The sequence below is a fragment of the Entelurus aequoreus genome, linkage group LG04 (genome assembly GCF_033978785.1).
Source record: "Entelurus aequoreus isolate RoL-2023_Sb linkage group LG04, RoL_Eaeq_v1.1, whole genome shotgun sequence".
In the NCBI taxonomy this organism is placed as follows: Eukaryota; Metazoa; Chordata; class Actinopteri; order Syngnathiformes; family Syngnathidae; genus Entelurus; species Entelurus aequoreus.
This window is the reverse complement of record NC_084734.1, coordinates 47,812,731-47,829,808: the sequence shown is the minus strand read 5'-3', so window position 1 is coordinate 47,829,808 and position 17,078 is coordinate 47,812,731. Positions and strand designations below refer to the sequence as shown.

General features: G+C 41.1%; 1 protein-coding gene across 3 annotated transcripts in view; it reads left to right on the top strand.

Annotated features, from left to right (window-relative positions):
• hivep2a (HIVEP zinc finger 2a) overlaps positions 1-17,078 on the top strand; it is a 141,789-nt gene that overhangs the window by 66,378 nt on the left and 58,333 nt on the right. For 2 of the 3 annotated variants that reach the window (XM_062045033.1, XM_062045032.1), the window contains exon 3: positions 3,293-3,359. The exons of the other annotated variant lie outside the window; for it this stretch is intronic. The gene's annotated coding sequence lies outside the window, so the exon portion shown is untranslated. The remainder of the gene's footprint in view (positions 1-3,292; positions 3,360-17,078) is intronic. 3 annotated transcript variants of the gene reach the window in all.

Genomic DNA, 17,078 nt, shown 5'->3' with positions numbered 1-17,078 from the left:
CACAAACTCATGTTACAAAACACACTCCAGCTTCCTTTTCCTATCAGTCTTACACACACACACACACACACGCACACACACACACACACACACACACACACACACACACACACACACACTGGTTATCATTTGGAATGGGGACCGAGTGTTTGATCATCACTTGTGGGGACCACCCTTTCTACAGGTTGTAGAGGCATAAAAAAATGAGGTAAAATGGCCACTGCCCAGTTAGCTCATACACGTCTTTAAATCTCTGGATTGATGAAGTAATGTGCTGATCATTCTTACTGGGGACCCTGGGGAAAAAGAGTTAATATGGTTCATGGGGACCAAATTTAAATAATTTTGCATAATTCACACAAATTTGTATGTGACTACTGAGGACCATTTAAAAAATAAAAAATAAAGTTCAAATTAAATATGACATGATCCTCAGAATACAGCACTACAGCTGTCCTCTTATAGGAAGTTTCACCACTTAAATGTTAAAGCAAATCCTGCATCTTCTGTGACATTACTGAAAACTGCTATTTAGCAGTAATGAAGTTGTCTGCAAATCCAACGGATGGAAAATTCTGAATGTGAATCATACTTTAAGGTAATAATGTAATAACTCAAACTAACCAATAAACATGTTTTATGGGCCAAAGCTTAAAAATCACTTAGGCATCTTCAGAATGGATCTGACTATCATTTAAAAAGGTTTCCCTTTAGGGGACCTGTTTTTTTGTCCCCATACCGTCAGATGTCCCTTAAAGGTGACTGTGTAAACAGAGTGATGTCCCCATTAAGTAAGCATTGCCAGAAAACACACACACACGCACACACGCGCACACACACACACACACACACACACACACACACACACACACACACACACACACACACAGAGGACAGGTGGCCGTATCACCTTGACGTCCAGGATTGACGACACATTCCACATTCATCTTTCCTGCATGAATCTCTCTCTCTCTGCAGGTATAAAGCCATCACACCGTATGTTCTGTCCACCCTGCCAGCGCCGTACACACACACACACACACACACACACTGCACGAAGTGGCAATATATCATAGCCTCTGGTAACCTGGCAAAGAGAGCTTGAGAATGAAGGGTGGACAGATGGCGGGATGAGGGCTACATGGTGCAGGTGATGATGAAGATGGAGAGAACTCTTATGCTGTGGATGGAATACTTATACCAAGGGTCACCAAACTACACACCGGGCCAGCTGCCCTCGGGCAGAAGGCAGGTTACACCCTGGACAAGTCGCCATTGTCAGAGTTTGTATGTGACGAACCCCAAGATGCAGAGATGATGGCAGGCATAGTGCGAGAAAACATGATTTAATTAATTACTTTGGCAAAAAAACAAACAAAAGGCGTGCACAAGGCGGAGAACAAACTAGGCTATAAACTAAAATAGCACAAAGGCTATCTGTACAATAAACAAAAACACTTACTGTGACACGAAGGAACTATGACTAAAGCGGAGTGGACAAAAGTAGACAGAGCTACAACGACAAATAGGTAGAAGCTACAGGTACAAGTGACAAGTGACATTCAGGTAGACACTACAATGACAATGATCCAGCCGTGACTGGAGGGCAGGACAGGTTTAAATAGGCAGCTGGCTGACTGGCACCAGGTGTGGCCACGTGCCAATCAGCCACAGCTGAGGGGACAAAGCACTCAGGGAGAATCAGGAAATGAAGACAAAATAAAAGCACTGCCAGGAAACTAAGAACAGGAAACCAAGACAAATGCAGAGGCAAACTAAAACTTGACCAAACTGTCAGGGACAACCCTGACAGCCATCTTATTACAGGGCCAACACAGATAAACAGCCAGCATTCACACTGTAGGGCCAACATAGTGTTGCCAATCAGCCTATCCCCAGGTGCATGATTTTGTCCCAAATCTATATGTTTGAACTATTCTATTAATATTCACCTGCTTCTTTATGCTGATTTGCAACAGTTTCAGTTAATCCCTTCTCTTCTGCTACTTAGGGACCACTAAATCTATTATTCTCAGTACCAGAAATGACACAATATTTCTTCTTCTTCTCTTCTTATTAATTTTGGAAATGTTTTCTCTTTCCTTCTGCCACATGCATTTATTTGAGGTGGCCCGCCAAGGATACATTTAGACCACTCCAAATAGATTTGGCACTAGTTGTTGCCCTCGGTCTTAAACACATTATGATGGGACTGTGTGTGAATGTAGCCTGTTGTTAAAACTCCGTACAGCAGATGGCATTGTAACTCTGCTTCATAACACACTTCACACACACACACTTGGTCTACCATAGAATAAGACGACATACTGTAGCAGAAGGGATCAGTATTTCTTTAGGGGCATATTTTGCAACTTATGTTGGTGTTATTAGACACTTTTGGAGACTCAAACATGACAGTATGTATCCTCTTTTCAACAAGCAGCCACTGCTGCTGTGCCCCCTGTACACAAATGGCATGTGTCTAGGCCAATTATGCAAATAAGAGGATGGCTTCTTCCTTTTTCCTCTCCTCTCTCTCAGGTACCAACCTAACTACCTTGTCGTCCGACCCAAACAAGCAAACACAGCGGTCTGGTGCAGAGAATACGTGGAAACTAAACTGTTGTCTACCAAACTCTCTATGCCTTCCTCCTCCCCGAAGTGTAAAACTAGATGCGGGGAGAGTCCAGTGTGCACGTGCGTGATTGTGCGTGCGTGCAAATGTGTGAGTGTGCGTGTGAGGTTGGAATGTGGAGGCTCGTAAGTCACCTCTGATTTTCCACTCCCGCAGGGACACATCCCATTATCAGTTTTACACGAAACTAGAAAATTCCTGTGGTCTGTGTGAGAGTTTAAGTCTGCGTTAGCATCAGGTGGTAGGTGGCATGTGTGCGTGCATGTGTGCGTGTAGCTCAGCGGTGAAATAAAACCCAAAGCATCCCTCCCTTCCCCTTCTGTGACCTACTTTTTTAAAATGTTTAACTGAGTCCTGCAGGGAGGAAAATTATGTTTCTGGTGTTTTGTAGAATGGTTGCAATGGTTACATATATAACATGATGATGTCACGTTGAAAGCAGCACTAGGCTAAGTGTGGTCCGTGTGAATGAAGGTCATGTTACGATGATTACAGGCTATTTCTGCACACTATCATGCGATTGATATGATCTGCTGTGATGTTGCTCAATGGAAGCCAACGTTATTGCACGTTATCTGCTCACTTCCTTTTTGCAAATTTCGCTGTGTCGAGCCTTTCTGCCACTTCCTGTTGACTTTCTGTTGTGTTCTCTCGCAGGGTGGCCCCCCGAGCGTCGTAGTCTCCGTCGGGACTCATGCCGAACTGAGCATGTGCAGACCAACAGGTAGGTGGCAACACAGCACAGCATCCCCTGCTGGCTTCCACTGCATGTAAAACAACATGTAGTTTGATACAGTTGTGTTTGTTGATATGTTTCTTAGAGCAACATCTTACGAATGTTATGCTAAGTCACTCCTGTACCTGTGCTGGTTGTGTGTATTGACCTGCATCATTTAGTGTGATGTTGGTGCACGCTGCTGGACAGAGCAGGTTGGTTTGTGCAACGTGGATTTAGAGAGTGTGATGAAGTATTTACGGCTTATAATCACCAGAGTGAAGCACAGTGCGTGCTTGTGTCAAGAATGTTCAAGAGAATTTTTTTTATTTTTTTTATAAGTTTACATGCTGACTTGCTGGTGAAGCTTGGAGCAGCAAAGTGGAGAAACAACAGTCCCTCTTGACACTGCATCTGGAATTATTATGTATTGCTAATGATTCAGTTCTTGGGTAGCACGGTGGAACAAGGGTTAGTGCCTGTGCCTCACAATACGAAGGTCCTGGGTTCGATCCTGGGCTCGGGATCTTTCTGTGTGGAGTTTGCATGTTCTCCCCGTGACTCCGGGTACTCCGGCTTCCTCCCACCTCCAAAGACATGCACCTGGGGATAGGTTGATTGGCAACACTAAATTGGCCCTAGTGTGTGAATGTGAGTGTGAATGTTGTCTGTCTATCTGTGTTGGCCCTGCGATGAGGTGGCGACTTGTCCAGGGTGTACCCCGCCTTCTGCCCGAATGCAGCTGAGATAGGCTCCAGCACCCACCGTGACCCCGAAAGGGACAAGCGGTAGAAAATGGATGGATGGATGGATTCAGTTCTTTGCACTTTTTTTGATTTTTTTCCACAATAAAACCTGCTAGTTGTCGTTGCTGCCCGGTCAAGAATTTTGGACGTTGTCTGCTGTGCGTCGCACATCGCATGTGTGGTTTTATTTTGAAGGCCGACAACATCTTACAAGTGTAACTTCCTGTTTCTGCTTGGGATGCTGAATCAGCACACTTTTAATATTGGTGGTGTGTGTGGCATCGCTGCCGTTTTTCCACTACCATTGTGTTACAGAAATGTCCCCCCAAGTAAAATGTAGAAATACAGGATCAAGTAATCTTCAAATATTTTTTTTTTTTTAACAAAGTGACCTCCCCTTTGCATATTAAATAAATACAGTTCAAAACTGGAAAATAACATTTGTTCTCAGCCCCTACTTACTATGAAATATAATTATTTGAGTGTTTCAGAAATGTTATATTTCTACAAGGGTTGTACCGTATACCGGTATTAGTATAGTACCACGATACTAATGAATCATATTCGGTACGATACTGCCTCTGAAAAGTACCGGTCAATAATAAATTTTCTACCATTTGTCCTTAATAATTTTGACCAAATAAAATGATAAATGACACAATATGTTACTGCATATGTCAGCAGACTAAATTTGGAGCCTTTGTTTGCTTACTTACTACTACAAGACAAGTTGTTTTGCTTGTTCACTATTTTATTTAAGGACAAACTTGCAATAAGAAACATATGTTTGATGTACCGTAAGATTTTTTGTTAAAATAAAGCCAATAATGCCATTTTTTGTGGTCCCCTTTATTTAGAAAAGTACCGAAAAGTATCGAAATATTTTTGGTACCGGTACCTTTACCAAAATATTGGTATCAGGACAACACTAATTTCTACTAGTACTGTTGAATAGTTACCATATTTTACAGACTAGAGCACACCAGTATATAAGCCCGCCGACTAAATCTTAGAAGAAAAAATATTTTTCCATATATTAGCCACACCAGACTTTAAAACGCAGATAATAATACCTGGGATTTATATAGCGCTTTTCTAAGTACCCAAAGTCGCTTTACATGTTTTCTGAACCCATCATTCATTCACACCTGGTGGTGGTAAGCTACTTTCGTAGCCACAGCTGCCCTGGGGTAGACTGATGGAAGCGTGGCTGCAATTTGCGCCTACGGCCCCTCCGACCACCACCTATCATTCATCATTCATTTCACCGGTGTGAGCGGCACCGGGGGCAAAGGGTGAAGTGTCCTGCCCAAAGACACAACGGCAGCGATTTTTTAGATGGTAAGAGGCGGGAAGCAAACCTGCAACCCTCAGGTTTCTGGCATGGTTGCTCTACCCACTACGCCACGCCGCCCCTTTAAACCGCAGATGTACTGTATATGTTGTGAAATGAGTTATTTACACAGAAAGATTAATTGTTTCCAAGAGGTGTTTGTAAAACGGCAGCAAAACAGCTGATCAAACAAAACAGAAGTCATCGTTATGGACCCACGAGCTGCGGGAGCTACATCTCCAATCAGCTAAACAGACTCAATGCGTCCACGGTGATGTTTTGGTGAATTTACGAAACTGAAACAATACAAAAAGAATGCCATTGTAAGTTAATAATATTAACAAAGACACTCATAAATGTGTTAGCATATTAGCTAATGCTAACGACACCAACTTCATTACATTACGATAGCTCGTACAAATGGCCCTTTTCCACCAAAAGTTTGGTTCCTGAAACCTCTAGTTCCTGAAACTATAGGTTCCTGTAGAAGTGTGTGGTTGATGTTCCCACCGTACTTCACAGTTCAGGGTAGTTTATACAAATCAGGTTGATGACAAATGGAGGAGTGGTTTACTATATTTCTACACTGATACCATGTAAATAAATATAATATATATTTATTTAATATAACAAAAAACTTTTTCTTTTAAAAACTTAACAAAACAAATTATACATATACAGTAAGGTGAAATAACTGAAAACACGTTTTATATTCTCGTTTCTTCCAAATAGCCACCCTTTGGTCTGATTACTGCTTTGCACACTCTTGGTATTCTCTCGATGAGCTTCAAGAGGTAGTCACCTGAAATGGTTTTCACTGTGTCATAGTTTTGATGTTTTCAGTGACAATCTACAAGGTACTGTAAATAGTCATGAAAATAAAGAAAACGCATTGAAATGAGAAGGTGTGTCCAAACTTTTGGCCTGTACTGTGTGTGTGTATATATATATATATCTATATATATATATATATATAGATAGATATATATATATATATACACAGTATATATATATAATATATATATATATATATATATATATATATATCTATATATATATATAGATATATATATATACACAGTATATATATATATATATTTGATGCAGGGGTATGTCTTGATTTAGTTTTTGGCTAAGACCAGGGCTCTTGGGCTTGAAAGGGTTGGTGACCACTGCCCTAAGACATTATTCTCTCTGATAAAATGTGGAATATACCACAAGTCACATGGGAAGTTACATCATTCACTTCCTCTGCGGGTCATAAGAAGAACAAAAGCAAGTTCACTCATGTATTTTATGCAAATTCCATCATATTTAAACTGTGACTGGTGGGTAAAAATCTCCGCACAGTCTTGTCACCCAAACAATCTTTATAATATTATATGGATATTAGGAAGCTTGTACTAAAATAAAATTGCCTGAAATATAACAATTTGAAGTTTTAATTCAATTCAATATGTGTATAATCAGTTATTGTCAATGTCTTGGTATATTTGATTGGGTGGAATGATCCATAAGTTCCGGACCCATTTGAAGAGGTTGATGACAACATCATAACACACAAAGGCTGCCAGTTCAAAGGATCCTTCTAATGCGGCCCTCAAATGTTGCCTTCTTTTCCTGATTTTTTTTCTGTGGACCATCTCTTACCTCTAAACCTTCTAGCAGCAAGAGAAGACAGTATTGAATGTGGCCATAATCAGAGATGGAACTAAAGTCAGCTGGAAGGCAAACATTTCCGCCAGCTCAGTTACTGTAGATGCCTAGAAATTTGCTGCTCCTGGCATTTTTGTTAATTTGAAATCAGCCGCAATGATTCAGAGGTCATGATAAGAATTTAAACATCAGTGAATGATACTTGCACACATCCGACACACATAAGATCTGTGTCAAGCTCTTGTTATTGTTAACGCTGTGCAACACACACAAACACACACACGCACGCACACACACACAGAAGTGATGGCTTTAGCAGTATTTTGCGTGCCAAATTTATGAAATGATTTATCTTTCGACATGACTTCTCTCTGCTCTATTCCAGCCAAACTCTGGAAAGAAGCTTTGAGAAGCTCATTCGCATCCATGCTTTGTCAGCCTGTGTATTGATGCAGATGTTCTGCCTGGGTCCAGATGTGCTGCAGCGCTCAACAGCAGTTGTCATCAACGTGCCGCGAGCTCCCAAACATGGCAGATTTACAACTTCAAGTGAAAATAAATAGCTTGGCAATCGTCCCCGTGCGTCTTTGCAAGCTTAAAGGGGAACTGCACTTTTTGTGGAATTTTGCCTATCATTCACAATCCTTATATAAGACAAACACACATGTTTTTTTTAATGCACTCTAAGTACACTGAACAAAAATATAAACGCAACACTTTTGTTTTTGCTCACATTTTTCATGAGTTGAACTCAAAGCTCTAAAAGTTTTGCTATATACTAGGGCTGTCAAACGATTAAAATATTTAAACACGATTAGTCGAATTTCGTTTCAAATTAACTAAAAAATGTATCGTGGTTAATTCCAGAAAAATATACTTTTTTGTCATTAGTAAGTGTACCCTAGACAGATAATTTTTAAGTTTTTAATACAATTACTGGATAACTAATTTGCTTTAATGAAATGTTTTTAAACATTATGCTTTTTGAAACAGCTCAACACGAAAAGGATATGAACACATTTTTAAAGAGAATAAAAAAATACTTCCAGTGCGTTGGTGTCTTGCTAGATTTTCTTTTTTGTAGGAATACAGAATTGGTAATACTGCTTTAGGACCACTCGCATTAAGAGGAGAAGAGCTACACTTCCATGTTTAGATAACAGTTTCACGGATTATTACCACAAAATGTGGATTGTTACAATCATGCTTTGATTGTCAAAGATGTTGGGTGATATTTTTTCTACATGAATAAATGTTTCTGATATTCTGTACTTTACATGTTGTACAAGTTAGTAGTAGTAGTAGTAGTTCATTTTGGACATTTTAAAAACAAAGCAAAATAAAAAATAATGAAAAAAGGAAATATTCTTGATAACATTACAGTAAGGTACAGAAATGTAAACAAATATTTCACAACGAAAACACATTCAAAATGAAAACAATACATAATGGTTGGGAATAAGTGAAACTTTTTTACTGCCACCCCTTATTTTATAAGTCAAATAACTATCTTTCTTATCATCATTATTATTATATACAATGATAAATTTACCAGTCTTATTACAATATATCATCAATATTCTTTTACCCACTTTACTGACTTTTCTTTGGCACAAAAATACAGAACATAAGTACAATGAATACAAGTACTAATTGATGGTAACGCCAACCATTAACAAGTAAATAACTACCCAAATAGTTAGAATAGTAATGATAATGTAAACATGATGCGATTGTTAGAAACCCTTGTTCTTGTACATATTGAACATCATGTCTTTGTATCGTTTTGTTTTTTTAACAAAATTATGGTTGGACATTCCTTTAATTCCGCATTCAAACCGTTCCATAGTTTAACCCCACATATTGAAATGCAAATGCTTATTCGTGTTTTGCATACATTGTGAATTTTAAAATTGAAATTACTCCTTCAATTGTAACCCCCTTCCTTTTCAGTGGAAAACTTTTGCACATTCCAGGCAGTCAATAGTTTTTTGCTTTAAATGTAATTCGTACGGTTTGTAGTTTCACAAGATCTTTAAGTTTAAATAGTTTTGAGTGTAAGAAACGTTTATTTGTGTGATCTCTATATCCTGCCTCACATGACCCTTATTGCTTTCTTCTGCAGGGTGATGAGTGAATATAGTGTGCTTATGTAATTATTGCCCCAAACTTCTGCACAGTAGGCAAGTTAATGGCATTCATATCTTTGCATGACAATGTTTTAACCTTATCTACCTTCTTATTTATAAAATGTAATATTCAGCCTGTTAAACATTTCGCAATTGCGGATGATCAATCAGAACAGGTTATAAAATAAAATGCCATAGCGATGGTAATATTGTGTAGTGAACAGTAATTACCCGATGTGGGCTGCAGAGGGCAGTGGCAGGCATACCTGCAGTATTAAACCTAGTCTTAGTGGTAGCGAAGAAGAAGACTAGATAGTTCAAAGAGAGAAAGTCTTTTTGATTGATTGATTGAAACTTTTATTAGGAGATTGCACAGTGAAGTACATATTCCGTACAATTGACCACTAAATGGTAACACCCGAATAAGTTTTTTAACTTGTTTAAGTCGGGGTCCACTTAAATTGATTCATGATACAGATATATACTATCAAATATATACTAACATCATAATACAGTCATCACACAAGATAATCATCAGAGTATATACATTGAATTATTTACATTATTTACAATCCGGGGTGTAGGATATGGAGGGGGGGAGGGTTAGGTTTGGTTGGTATCAACACTTCAGTCATCAACAATCAGCATCAACAATTGCATCATCAGAGAAATGGACATTGGAACAGTGTAGGACTGACTTGGTAGGATATGTACAGCAAGTAGTGGACATAGAGAGAGATCAGAAAGTATAAGAAAAAGTGTCTACATTTGATTATTTACAATCCGAGGAGGTATTATCTCAGCTACAATCGGGCGGAAGGAGGGGTACACCCTGGACAAGTCGCCACCTCATCGCAGGGCCAACACAGATAGACAGACAACATTCACACTCACATTCACACACTAGGGCCAATTTAGTGTTGCCAATCAACCTATCCCCAGATTGTAGCTGAGATAGGCTCCAGCGCCCCCCGCGACCCCGAAGGGAATAAGCGGTAGAAAATGGATGGATGGATGGAATCCGGGGAGGTATTATGTGGAAGAGAGGGTGTTAGTTTAGGGTTGTAGTTGCCTGGAGGTGTTCTTTTAGTGCGGTTTTGAAGGAGGATAGAGATGCATATGCATTCCATATTGATGTGGCATAGAAAGAGAATGAGTTAAGACCTTTGTTAGTTCGGAATCTGGGTTTAACGTGGTTAGTGGAGCTCCCTCTGGTGTTGTAGTTATGGTGGTCATTTACATTAAGGAAGTAGTTTGACATGTACTTCTGTATCATGGAGGTGTAGCGGATTTTATAGACTAGGCTCAGTGCAAGTTGTTTTACTCTGTCCTCCACCCTGAGCCAGCCCACTTTGGAGAAGTGGGTAGGAGTGAGGTGTGATCTGGGGTGGAGGTCTAGAAGTAATCTGACTAGCTTGTTCTGGGATGTTTGGAGTCTAGATTTGAGGAATTTGGAAGTGCTAGGGTACAAGGAGGTGCATGCGTAATCGAAAAAGGGTTGAACGAGAGTTCCCGCTAGAATCTTCATGGTGCTTTTGTTGACCAGAGAGGAGATTCTGTAGAGAAATCTCGTTCGTTGGTTGACCTTTTTGATTACCTTGGTTGCCATTTTATCAAAGGAAAGATTAGCCTCTAGAATGGAACCTAGGTAGGTGACCTCATCTTTCCTGGTGATAACAATGTCACCCACTTTTATAGTGAAGTCATTGACTTTCTTAAGGTTGATGTGGGACCTAAACAGGATGGATTCCGTTTTACCCAAGTGTATGGATAGCTTGTTGTCAGCGAGCAAGGTGCAAATTCTACAGAGTTCAGTTCTGAGGATTTTCTCCACCTGTGACTTGTCCTTGCCGGATACCAGCAGGGCCGAGTCATCCGCAAACAAAAACAATTCACAGTCGCATGCTGATGACATGTCGTTTATGTATATTAGGAACAGTAAAGGCCCTAATATACTGCCTTGGGGGACTCCACAGCTTACTGAGAGGGGGGGGGACACGGTGCCGTTCACCTCTACCACCTGTTTCCTCCCCCCCAAGTAAGATTGCATCCAGCACGATGAGGTTTTATCAAATCCGATTGCTCTAAGCTTATCTAACAGTATAATGTGGTTAACGGTGTCAAAGGCCTTCTGAAGGTCCAGCATGACCATGCCGCAGTATTTGCCCGCGTCCACCTCATGTTTGATGTGGTCGGTCAGATAGAGAAGTCATGTGTCAGTGGAGTGGTTAGTTCTGAAGCCGGATTGGAATTTGTACATGAGTTTATTAGTGGCAAGGTAACTATCGACCTGTTCATAAACTATTTTTTCCATTACTTTCGAAATGGAACTGAGAATAGAAACAGGTCGGTAGTTGCCAGGTTTGCTTCCTTTTTTAAAGAGGGGAGTTACTCTTGCTATCTTAAAATCTTTTGGTACTTAGCCTTGAGAAATTGAGAGGTTTATTATGTGCGTGATGTTAGGGGCAATGGTGGAGGCAGAGTCCCTGAGGAATCTGGAGGGGATACTGACAAGGCCGGTGGCCTTGTTTGGGTGGAGCGCGCTCAATTTTTTAAGCACCTCATCAGCTGAGACCATTTCTAATTTGAAATTTTTGTTGGATACTCCTAACTTTCTGCAGAAGGCTTTAATGTGTTCTACACCAAAGCGACCAGAGTGGTGGGACAGCTTGTTGACTAGAGTTGTGGCTATGCTGGTGAAAAAGGTGTTAAGTCTGCTTACTACCTCCATTTTGTCTGTAATGAGGGAGTCACCCTCCTTGATGTTGATGTTGGTTAGTCTGGTTTTAAGTTTCTGGCTGCAACCAGGAAGCTGGTTGTTGAGGATTTTCCAGAGCTCACGTGGCTTATTTGTGTTTTCCTCTATTTTGTCGGTAATGTAATTTTTTTAAAGGATTTAGTCTGGTTGGTTGTCTTATTTCTTAATTTATTGCATTGCTTTTTGAGTGTTGAAAGGAGTGATTTAAGGTTGTTATTATTGGGTTGTTTATCTACTTCGGTTTTGCACTTTTGGTATTCTGAGTATTTTCTGTCTCTGTCTTTTATGGCAGCTAATAGGTCCGGATTCATCCATGGTTCACATCGCCGCTGCCATTACAATTCACTTAATTTCAATCTGCCAGAAAACATTTATTTAGGTAGAAATATCATAAAATAACACACATTAACAGAATAGCATGATCTATTGTAAGAGGATTTTTTGTTGTTTTGTTGGTTAGACGGGATGTGAAGCGTAGTGCTATTATTGTGAATCCACCAACCGGACGGGGGTATGAGAAAAGACTTGACATGTTTTGACGAAAATCTCCAATAAAGTGACTTTAGATTTCTTCTCTACCGTCTTTGTTTCTACTGAGCTTGTATTTCATCTTACTAAAGCAGTTCGAGTAACAATCTACATTTTATGTTTTCAATGCACTTAATTGTAATCCAAACACAGACGTAAAGCTTCTCCTCACTCTAAGCAGCAATGCGTGCTCAGCGTTCGGTCTCACGGCGATTGAAGGTAAAATTGTCTTGTCTTGTCCGGAGAACGACTTGTCATGGCTTTGGATCTGAGATTTCCATAAGGTCCCCCTTTCTTTGTGCAGTTCTACTAGCTATTTTTGAGCCTGTGGCCCAACAGTAACTGGACGCCATTACACATTTTCCCAAACTACGGAACGGGCAGAGGGTCAAAAACATTGACAGCCCTACTATATACACAAAATACCTATTCCTCTCAAATATTGTTCACAAATCTGTCTAAATCTGTGTTAGTGAGCATTTCTTCTTTGCCAAGATAATCCATCCGACCTCACAGATGTGGCATATCAAGATGCTGATTAAACAACATGATTATTGCACAGGTGTGCCTTAAGCTGTTGAAGACTTTGTCTGTTTGAACTTGACCCAGTACAGATTGATTACTTTGTGCAAAAACAGCACATCCTTTATGATTAATGTGAATGCGGTATTTTAGTAGTTTAGTATTCATACAGGTTTAGATTGGGGTATGGTGTTTCTTAATGGGGAAATATGTTATTGTCTCTTATCGGTCCATAAATTTATCAAAGTGGTTATCAATCACCTTTTTTTCAATAATTTTAATTCAATTTAAAATTTCTGACTTTTAAATTTAAGCAGCTGCTGAAACAGATGCATAGAGTAACTGCTCTTGCCGCCCTTAAACACGCATGCACATGACAATTTATCGAGGCTGGAAAAGTTTTTGAGTTCATTTTCATTTTTTGTTTCACTTTTTAAATGATCGAATATTGGCCCAGGTCTACACTCAATCGTCTTCTCTCGCACCAACACACACGCTTTGTTGATCCACTAACACTTTCACTTATACAGTAAAAAAATCCCACAAACTCCAACACTACACATAACAGGTCAAGACAGTATTTTACCTACAAACCTTTGTGCAAAAAAACTGATGTTTTTAGTTGAAATAACTTATCTATAAAGGAGTTTGTTTGGAAGTCTTTTTTTTTTTTAATTCGCAGAATCGGCTACACTGGCATTTCAGGGTACGAGTTCAATTGGTTCTGTGACGCACCTCATACCTCATACCGAAATAGCATCGCCCATTGAAATCAATCAAAATCAATTTTATCCGTGCTTGTCCCCCCAAAACAGCACAATTTTAACATGTAACCTGCCTTTTAAAATGAAAAAAACTTTTTGATAAGAAATGTTGTAAACACTACAATAGAATGTAGTTGAAACAACTACAGTAGTTTTTATGAAGTAATTAAATAATAATGTGCAGCATTTACCTTGGAGAGTGGACTTCTACTGTATTCTTTTCAAGCTGCTTCTTTGTCAAACACACCATCAACAGCTTCTCAATATCTGCCTTTTAGATATTATTTAAAAGTCCTTGTCTGGTGTTACGGACTAATTCTGCTTCAGTATGGTGCAGACAAGCAGTTGTACGCTCCAACTGCTTCATCAAGTTAGTTAGTGTGGAAGTCTCCGAGTGTGGTGGGTTCTTCTGATGCCGACAGATCTTCTTGAGCCCGGTATACAGGTTGGAGCAAGTCTTTTATTTGTCATACACAAGTATGGTTTGCTTTCCAGCAATATATATTCAAGACTTTTCAGTCCGGCGTGTCTCTGCTCTTGGCTCCAACCACGTGTCTCGGCTCCGGCTGCTGCTAATAAAGGCGACAGGTGATTAGATAACCAGCCCCAGATGGGCAATCTACTCACCTGCCGCTGGCTTCGAGGCCGGTCCTTACACACCATGCTCCGCGGAAGGCCATCCACAGTTAGCTACATGCTCTGTAAAGTTTTTGATGATTTATTTCTTTAATTAAATCAATATCATCCACTTTTTCTTCCCAGCACTGTCTTTCACACTCACTTTCTTCCTCCCCATGTTTGGGAAAACAAAGTTATGTTCATCACTAGCAATAAGCTATTTCGAGTGAGTGTTTTGGTCGGATTTTATGGGTTCACTATGACATTCTTAAAGCCAAATGGTGGTAGGGAGGCTCAGAACCTAAAATTTTGCTCGTTACCTAAAACATAACAAGCCTGAAAACCCTGTAAGGTGGGACACTCATATCCTGAGGTAGCACTGTATATGTTTTTCATTTTATTAACTAGTACCAAAATCTAGGAAACAGACAGTTTTGGTTTATAGAAGTCTTATTTCTAAAGGCATTGAATGTTTTACTCTTGACTTGATAAATCAGGGAAATGTGTCAATCAAATTTATTTAATGGATGCTGACAAATATACCTTGTTCAAAATAAATTATGTATGTGGGGAAAATGTATCAATAATCAATTGTACTAATCCGTATCAATAATCAATTGTAATAATTGTTAAATAATTGAATTGTGGCACCTTGAATCTTAAAGGTGAGGTGCCTAAGATGGCACAGCTCTAGTGTGTAGTTGTGGTTTTGATGTAAAGTATCGTTGTGTTTCATCGTCACACACTGTTTATACTCACTGCAAACCACACAGTTGTGTTGTGAAATGTTCGATGTAGTAAGACTTCCTCTATCCCTGAGTGAATCTGCCAAAACAGTAAAACACCTCACAAGGTGTGTGCAGTGTGTGTTTATGTGTGTGTGTTGAGTTTTTTCCCATTAGGACATCCTCCCTTTACCGGAATCCTGTGCTGACTGACTCACCAGTCAAAAGTTGCATAACAACTTTACTGAGTCGTCACTGGGAAGACGTCGTCACCATGATGACAAGTCTCACCTGCCTTATATCGACTGTAGGGTTGTCTTTTTGCTCACGAGACGCTATATGTCATGTTTGTAGAACTTTTCTACCACCGACGACCATTTACGCATCAGACTCTCTGTCAACCTGTCCTTCTAAAATAGTTGGTGGCGTGGTGTGATGCCATGGGGGGCATGTGTGACCTCGGGGAACATGCTTTTTTGGCTGTACCAGAATATGATGAAGCATATGTAGCACTTGGCTTCACTGTAACCACAGTAGGAGACAAGGAAAGACCCCTGTGTTGTTTCCTTTAATGTTAATAAGCTTACTTATGCAGAGGTATAGTTATAAAAAATCCATCCATCCATCCATCTTCCTCCGCTTATCCGAGGTCGGGTCGCGGGGGCAGCAGCCTAAGCAGGGAAGCCCAGACTTCCCTCTCCCCAGCCACTTCGTCCAGCTCTTCCCGGGGGATCCCGAGGCGTTCCCAGGCCAGCCGGGAGACATAGTCTTCCCAACGTGTCCTGGGTCTTCCCCGTGGCCTCTTACCGGTCGGACGTGCCCTAAACACCTCCCTAGGGAGGCGTTCGGGTGGCATCCTGACCAGATGCCCGAACCACCTCATCTGGCTCCTCTCGATGTGGAGGAGCAGTGGCTTTACTTTGAGCTCCTCCCGGATGATAGAGCTTCTCACCCTATCTCTAAGGGAGAGACCCGCCACCCGGCGGAGGAAACTCATTTCGGCCGCTTGTACCCGTGATCTTGTCCTTTCGGTCATAACCCAAAGCTCATGACCATAGGTGAGGATGGGAACGTAGATCGACCGGTAGATTGAGAGCTTTGCCTTGCGGCTCAGCTCCTTCTTCACCACAACAGACCGATACAGCGTCCGCATTACTGAAGACGCCGCACCGATCCGCCTGTCGATCTCACGATCCACTCTTCCCTCACTCGTGAACAAGACTCCGAGGTACTTGAACTCCTCCACTTGGGGCAAGATCTCCTCCCCAACCCGGAGATGGCACTCTACCCTTTTCCGGGCGAGAACCATGGACTCGGACTTGGAGGTGCTGATTCTCATCCCAGTCGCTTCACACTCAGCTGCGAACCGATCCAGTGAGAGATGAAGATCCTGGCCAGATGAAGCCATCAGGACCACATCATCTGCAAAAAGCAGAGACCTAATCCTGCAGCCACCAAACCGGATCCCCTCAACGCCTTGACTGCGCCTAGAAATTCTGTCCATAAAAGTTATGAACAGAATCGGTGACAAAGGGCAGCCTTGGCGGAGTCCAACCCTCACTGGGAACGTGTCCGACTTACTGCCGGCAATGCGGACCAAGCTCTGACACTGATCATACAGGGAGCGGACCGCCACAATCAGACAGTCCGATACCCCATACTCTCTGAGCACTCCCCACAGGACTTCCCGAGGGACACGGTCGAATGCCTTCTCCAAGTCCACAAAACACATGTAGACTGGTTGGGCAAACTCCTATGCACCCTCAAGGACCCTGCCGAGAGTATAGAGCTGGTCCACAGTTCCACGACCAGGACGAAAACCACACTGTTCCTCCTGAATCCGAGGTTCGACTATCCGGCGTAGCCTCCTCTCCAGTACACCTGAATAGACCTTACCGGGAAGGCTGAGGAGTGTGATCCCACGATAGTTAGAACACACCCTCCAGTTC